A 7,638-nucleotide genomic window follows, 5' to 3' on the forward strand; every position below is an offset into this window, starting at 1 on the left:
AACACCCCGAAACAAAAGAACTGGTAATTGCAAAAGGAAGCTATTTATTGATTCTTCAAAGTCTAAGACCACTTGAATATTGTTTTTCACTAAGTGTCACTGTTTAAAGTAGTGAAGGTGCTTTCATGCTCGGATAGCTCCCTTTGAGTTTACCTCCTGCTTGCCTCTCATCCTTTACCTCTTCATTGTTAGCTGCCACAATAAGGTTTAATTCAAGTCCTCCAGGTTTTGCTGACCCCAAATGCTGTACAGATGCTTTTGATTTGTGATTTTTTTAAGTATCTGCTCCAAATTGGTTTTCTTCTTCATTTTCAAATCACACCTTTGTAGCCATGTGAAATGCTTTAAGATTAGTTACTACTTGTTCAATTTGAACAAGTTGTGGTTTTGATTACCTATTTTGGGGTATATGAGAAACAAGACCAGGCAAAGAAAGAATACACAATTTTTCCAGTCTTTACCTTAGTTCCCCTCTTTGTTTTCTATTTGTAAAAGGAAAATAAAACCCTTTTACTAATGTACTAAAAGTGGATACTAATGCTTAAAAAAACCCCAGAAGTTGAAATTTGTGGATATATGTGTGTCTGCACCATTTCGAGATTACTGAAAAAAAGGCAGGAAACAGATCAGATATGAAACATTACTTACTGTATTCCTAGGACTTTATTTCCTGCTACCAGAAAGGAACTGTCAAATCTTCTCTGTTGTTTTTCTCTGGAGGTAAACATGACTGTGTACTGGTGTTCCCAAGTGTATGTTTTCAATTTTCTCTAATGCTTCTGTCATTTAAGGAAGAAGGCAGATATATTAGGTGGATGAACTTCCCTTCTCTTCATCTTTTTCCTCTATATGGTTTCTCTTAAGGCAAAGTTAACAAGCAACAGAAACTGGTCCTGAGAGCTAAGAGGATATGTAAAGCTTTTTTTCTTTTTTTTTTTTTTTTTTTTTTAAAGGTAGAAATTATTCCACTGTTTTTTATTTTTCTTTATGAAACAGAGATTAGGATAGAGGTGTCTCACTATCAGGCATATAAGTAGGATCTGGAAGCTAAAATTAATACAAATAACTTGATGTGCTGGGCTACTGAAAGTACTACCCTATTTCAGTTTGATAGTCTGAAGACATCACGATGTAGAAGCAGCAAGCCCCTAGAATTAATTAGTGTTGTAATCTTGAGTGACAGTGCAAATAAAGCCAGTATCAAGTTGACCAAGAAGAAGAAACAAAAGCAACGAAAAAACCCCACCTAAAAATAACAGAAATTCCCCACCCAGCTACAGAATAGATGGATTATTGAGACTTGTTAGCATTTCTTAGAATTTCCCCATTGTTCTCATAGGCAGGGTGGTTTTAAACCAGCTGAACTACCGTGACGTATTCTGTCAACTGTGGTTCTTGAACTGCTGGCTCAGGCCAGTGCAGAGCCACCCCACTTCCAGGTTTAAATACATGCACTGGAAATCTCACCCTCAATTTTGAGTATGGCTCCTGGCAGAAAGGATATACTTGATGCTTAAATTAGTAACATTGCCTCTTTAGAACTTAACAAACTCCAGAATTTGTTGATTTTAAAAGCTGAGCCTTTTTTAAAAAATGCTGTCTTGATCTGATTTAATAGGAAATTGAATTCAGTGTCTTCATATGTACTTTCCTTTCCCATGAGCTTCCTCATTCTTCCCAGTTGCAATGTTAGTAGGAGATCATCCCCTCTGCTGGCATGGCTGCAGAGAGAGAAGGCTTGCACCTGTTCACATGTTGCCTGGAGGAACTGCCACTCCAAAAAAACAAACATTTAAAGTGTTATTTTTCTATCATTTTTCAGAACTGTCTGCTCTTTCTCTTGACCGACTTTCTGCTTCATTTTAACAAAACGACGAGTCTGCGTCCATTTAGTAACAGCAGTAAAAGATAATGAAAAAACTTTGGAAATTCCATATGCTTTGTATGTTTTGATGCTTCCCTAAAGCACTGTAGTAAGAGGAAGTCTGTAGTAATTAAAAAAGGAAAAAGATGTGAACAGCATGATCGAATATGGAAAATAGCATTAAGTAATTTAGAGAAATTATGATGGTTTTATAACAAACCCTTCCAATATTGGATAGTGCTGCTTTGTATATTGATGACCTAGGTAAGTATTGGCAGGCTGTATTTCAGAGGAGAATATACATCATAAAATAGGTGCTTAGGTTGTCCGGTTGTTCACATGGCCTGAAGATGTTTTATTAGAGATTTGAGGAATGTTAAATAGCGATACCAACACAAATCTATCTTTTAATTCATTCCTTTAGGTTGAGGGGAAAGCATTTACCTGTGTGTATCGATCACAGATCGCTGTCTAGTTGTCCTGGTCAACTTCTCTAATTCATCACACTGATCTTCCCCTAGCATACAAATATTGACAGGGTGGGTTCAAGGCAGTATTGAAAGCAAAACAAAACATACATAACTATGACTCAAGGAAGAGAAGGATGATATAAAAGCATTCATTTCATCCCTTGAAAGCTGTTATTGGTGAAGACAGAGAACAGACCTGTCATTGAAGACTGGTAACAGTCCTGCAGGTAAGGGAAGTACAGAATTGTTCTGTTGTATCACAATGAGGATAAACATAATGGAAGAACCACCAGGATTTGGTGGAAAGTGATGAAAGTGATGAAACTTATCCTAAAGTGATGAGTTATCTGTCAATGGTAAATACCTAATGCTTATGCTAATAGTATTTCGTAAGAACAGGTGCTATGAAGTACTTTATCATTGGACTGGTGAGATGCATAATAATGGAGAAGGTACAAATTAGTTTTGTTTCTTCTGAAGATTTGTTGTTCTGGCAAAAAGAAAGGGGAATGGCAATGCAAGATACCAGATTTTCCTTTATATTTTGTGTGCAGTTATGTGAGGTGAAGAGTGTTTATTATTTTTAAAATGTGAATAAACACGTTACATGTTTCTATATAAATTTTTATATACACACATATATTCTCTTTGTTACAGCTCTTTACTTCAAATATAAGTTAAAAGGAGGGCTTTTGTTTTTTCATTGGAAGAGGACACCTAGAGTTGAGGACATGGCGGCTGGTTTGTATTTCTTTGCTCTGTTTAATCATCTCAGTATAATCAGCTGGAACAGGTACATCTCTCCAGCTTTGGGAAATAACACAAAACTGGGATATAACAACTTTGTCTCAAGCTGAGATACTTCTTGTAGATGGAATGAGCAGCAGGAGTTTAATCACAGGCTAGAGCTTTTCTTTCAGTATTGATTTCTGTGGGGCTTCCTATATTTGTTATTTGGATGATGGTATTACTTTTTGCCTGTTAACTAGCTCAGTGTTCCTTGGCAATATGTGGTGCACTCATTAGATAACGCCACAATCTTTTCTCTGTCTGACTTGTGTTTTCTGACAGTTAATCTGTATGTGCAGTACATTAAAAAAAAATAAATTACATATTTCTATGTTTTCCTTAAACCAAATACTCTGCCTTCGTTCCCCATATTACCAAAAGCACAGTAATCTGCAGCATCTTTTCTGTTGTGTGAATCTATTTGAAGTTGCCTACTAATTATGATCTCCTTATTTGTATCTATTCAGTCAGTCCTTCAGTCAATTGTTCAGGCACACGCTTAGAAAAGAAAGATTTGTATATGTTTCTAGCTCGTCTTATGGAGGAGTCTCCAGAGTGTCATGCCCCATCTGATGAGGTAAGTAACAGGCTATCATTGCTAGGAAATATTTATGCTGGTTATTTTACTGAGAATTACCTTTTAAAATATCTAATGATATCCATCAAGCAAAACTTCTGTAACATAAACACGTTGCCACTTTTGTGCCACAGTGAGTCTTATGTGTTAGGTGGTCCTTTCCAGTGTTGTGTTTTAAAAGTTACTGGTAATAACCAATGTTGTTAAGTTTTTCACTTTAATCTGATGAAGTTATATAAAGATATTAGATTCCTAAGTATCAATTAATACCAATTTTTTCATTTCCCATCACTATGTGATATCACTGGGGCATACCAACGTGCCCTGATTGTTAATGAACCCTCTAATGAAATGGGAGGAGATTGCCATGGAAAAGTGGCACAGGGTTGTATTTACTTTGCCTACTTGAAAGATAGGGATACAGTGATGTTCATTTGTGTACATGTAGGTTTAACAGTGAAGATTATTTTGCATTTATTTGTGATTTAAAATAGTAAATGATTTTGTGAGCCAGTTGTCCTCCCTCTGTCTTTTGTGTGAGTGCTGAACCAGATTTAGTTTCTGTTCCTGATAATCCTGGAGATGCACCTCAGTTTCAGTTTCAGTTATTTAGCCAGAGTCCATTGTTCCATTGTCCATTAGGAATGGCACAAAGCTGGTGAAGAATCCTGGTAAAAGAATATTCATATGTTCAAACTAACAGCCAGCTGGAATGGTACTAGACAGCATGGAGAATGTGAATGTGCACTTCGGGGCACATAAACAGTTCCTTGGAGCTGTTATTATCTTAGGAAGTACAACTCTTCATATGAATGTCTCTGAAGACATTTTAATATTTGTCCATTTGTATTATGAGAAAATCACAGGTGTTATATATTATGAGAGAATATCACAGGTATATTAGTAGTATATCACAGGTAGCAGCAAATTTTTCAGTGTTTCAAGCCTTCCTCGAATGCATCTCGGCAGAGAGATCACCTCATGTGTGGAGTTCCATAGTAATGTTGTGTTGTTTGACTACTGAACTGTGGTGCACAGCAGTCTCTTGACTCTTGTGGCTAGCAGATATTTCTATATTGTATTTGCTTGTTTAGTGTCTGTTTCCAAAGCAGGATCTGGCTCTGCTTGGTTTTGGTTTCATCTCTTTGCTGTGCAGCCTTTTCTGTATTTTGGTTGTATTGTATTTCCTGTTGTGTAATCTAACTATGATTCCTTTCATTTTCTTCCTGCAATTTTGTATCTATCCTTTTTTTTTTTTCCAATTCTGTATGCCTTGCTAGTAAAATTGCCTATATTTCTTCAGTAACTTATTCTTTCTAATTTTATCTGTACATGTTATACTGTTCCTTTATGCTCATTCTTTATATTGCCTTTACTTCCTTTCTTTTTATCTGTTTCTGGTTTTGGTAAAGACCTGTTGCTTCAACCAAAGGAGTTTCATTGACTTTTCCTTTAAATCAGGATATTTCACTCTTGTTTATCTTCTGCTAGGTCAGACTCTCTTAGTCCTAGGGTTGTTTCACCGGGAAACTTCCTAACAGTTCCTTACATTTGCTGATACATGTGTTTCAGAAATAATTAGCACAATTCTGGTCTTACAAAACCCTCTTCTGTGTATCGAATCAACATAATTTTTATTGGAATGACTCAATTTTCAGATTTATGGTAATTTCTTCTTTGTTAGAATCAAATCTAAAATATCTGTTTTCTCATTCATTACTGTAACTAAAATAGGCTCTGGAATGTTTCCAGAGCTGTAGATGTGTCCTCAACATATTGCTTTTCTAGTTGCTGTCTCCAATAGTTAGTCTACCATTATCCTTGAATGCATGGAATGATTTCTTTAAGTATTTAAAAAAAAACCCTTTAACTTTTGGTTAGATGGTCAGTAGCTGATCTCTGTTGAGATCACTGATACTGCTTTATTCACTCTTGCTTTACCTAATGCTATGATTTCTTTGGGAAATTTATGGAAACACATTTGCAGTCTTCTTGAGAGACATCAATGAATCCCAAAGCTGCTGTCCTTTTCTGAAGAAAGGTGGATTCAACTCCAGGTTTTCATTTAAAATCTGTTACTCAGAGATTCTGTTACCACGCAGTGCCTCTGCCAGCTTTGTAGCGAGGCTGCATCCAGCGATAGTATAATTTGCTTTTTCCACTATGGTAGCACTAGTGGGCATTCGTGTGCAAAAGGTTAAATAACCTGGACAATCATTTATCAACTTCAGTACCCTGTCTTTTTTTTTTTTTTCCTGTGGTATTTATAAAGAATGCAGCTATATGTGTGTGTGTGGTGTGAATATAAATGGTTTTGGAGAAATTTGGCTAAAGCCCCCAATTACTCTGAGAGGGGTTTTTAGAAATCTATAGTTTGATCTTTCTGATTGATTGCAGTTCTAGTTCTGTGTGTCTCTTGATTGGAACAGCACTGGATTTCTTGAGAACTAAGGCACAGAAAAAATCAATTCATACCACATTTGCATTAACTTTTCATAAAGAGGAGTTGTGACCTAAAGATTGTGGAACTAAAGTGCTGTTATATATAATACAATGTAGCAAAACCTATAGTGTATTTTTGAATCTGTATGGATACTTGTAAAATCCAATTTACTGAGGAAAAATAAACTTTTTTTTTCCCCCCCTCTTCAGTTCAATAAGACTGGGATTGTAATATGTGAGTCAGACAAAGTACACAAACTACTAGCCCTGAGTTTCTCCAAATCTGGGTTGCATGCTGTACAACAAATCATTCGATGTCTTCCCTTTGTTTTGCGTGGCTGCACTGTGTACATGTCCAGGAAACCATGCACAGCTTGCACCACATTCCTCATTCAAGGTATATAATACATTTTTAATAAATCTGTTTTAACTGTAGTTTTACCTGAATAACAAGTTCATAAATTACCCCTCTAAACATCATGTCTAGAACAATGTTGTAAGTGGCTCAGTCCAATAAATCCCTTCTTAGTCATGTAATCATATTTTTAAAAAAATGTAAATAGTCTCTCTCAAGTGGGAATTCTTGCTTGAGAAAGGATTGGAAAACTGTGGGAGATGATTTATGAAAGTGAAATAGCAGTTGTTGCAATAGTTCTGTGTTCAGTTGAGATCCCATTGGAATGGGAGTGGTTTAAACTGTGAGTGACTATATAGCCATTGGACACTGGTGTATATCAGAAGTGAAATGCAATAGAAAATTGTCCCACAGTTTCAAACAAAAACCACATGAATTGACTGTCTCACTCAACTCTAAGGCATTTAAGTGACTTTCAGTGTTTCTTTCTAGGTTCTGTTTCTTCAGTCTATTACTGGCCAGTAGCTCCTGAAAAAAAAGGAGATTATTCAGTGATTAAGGAAGACACTGAACAAGCTGACAGCCTCTTCCTCAGAAGTCATATAAGTAGCACTGTGCTCTTACCCATGACAAGCTTTGAAACTGTGAAAAGTATTACCACAAAAATACGATGCAAAGAACAGATAAACATCAATTTCAAGTTGGTCAATGATCATGCTAAAGAATTTGAAGAATACTGTTCACTGTTTAATATATGCATCAGTGAAGACAATAAAGATGTGCTTGTCAAACGGGTGAAAAATGCTTTTCATTGCTTTTTCTTTTTAATGGAATATTCCCAACTCCAGCAAGGAACACGGGAGGAAAATGTTCATCGACATGCACTGCAGCTTTGTTATTTTTTAGCAGCAAGATCTGGTAAGTTATGATAGGAGACTATATAAAGAAGAGTAGCCAAATATAAAGCATAGATTACTGTATATTTATTTTTTACTATTGCCAGTGATTCATTCAGCTAGTGCAAACAAATGCTTTCCTAACATAATTGATAAAGTATTTGTCATTATTTTGTTACACTGATGTTTCGTGTTATTGTTTATGATGTTTGCTGTAATATCGAGCTTAAACATAAAGCAGAAGA

This window comes from Empidonax traillii, unplaced genomic scaffold (genome assembly GCF_003031625.1).
Source record: "Empidonax traillii isolate 1590-97213 ecotype Southwest subspecies unplaced genomic scaffold, ASM303162v1 scaffold421:size509273, whole genome shotgun sequence".
Lineage (NCBI taxonomy): Eukaryota > Metazoa > Chordata > Aves > Passeriformes > Tyrannidae > Empidonax > Empidonax traillii.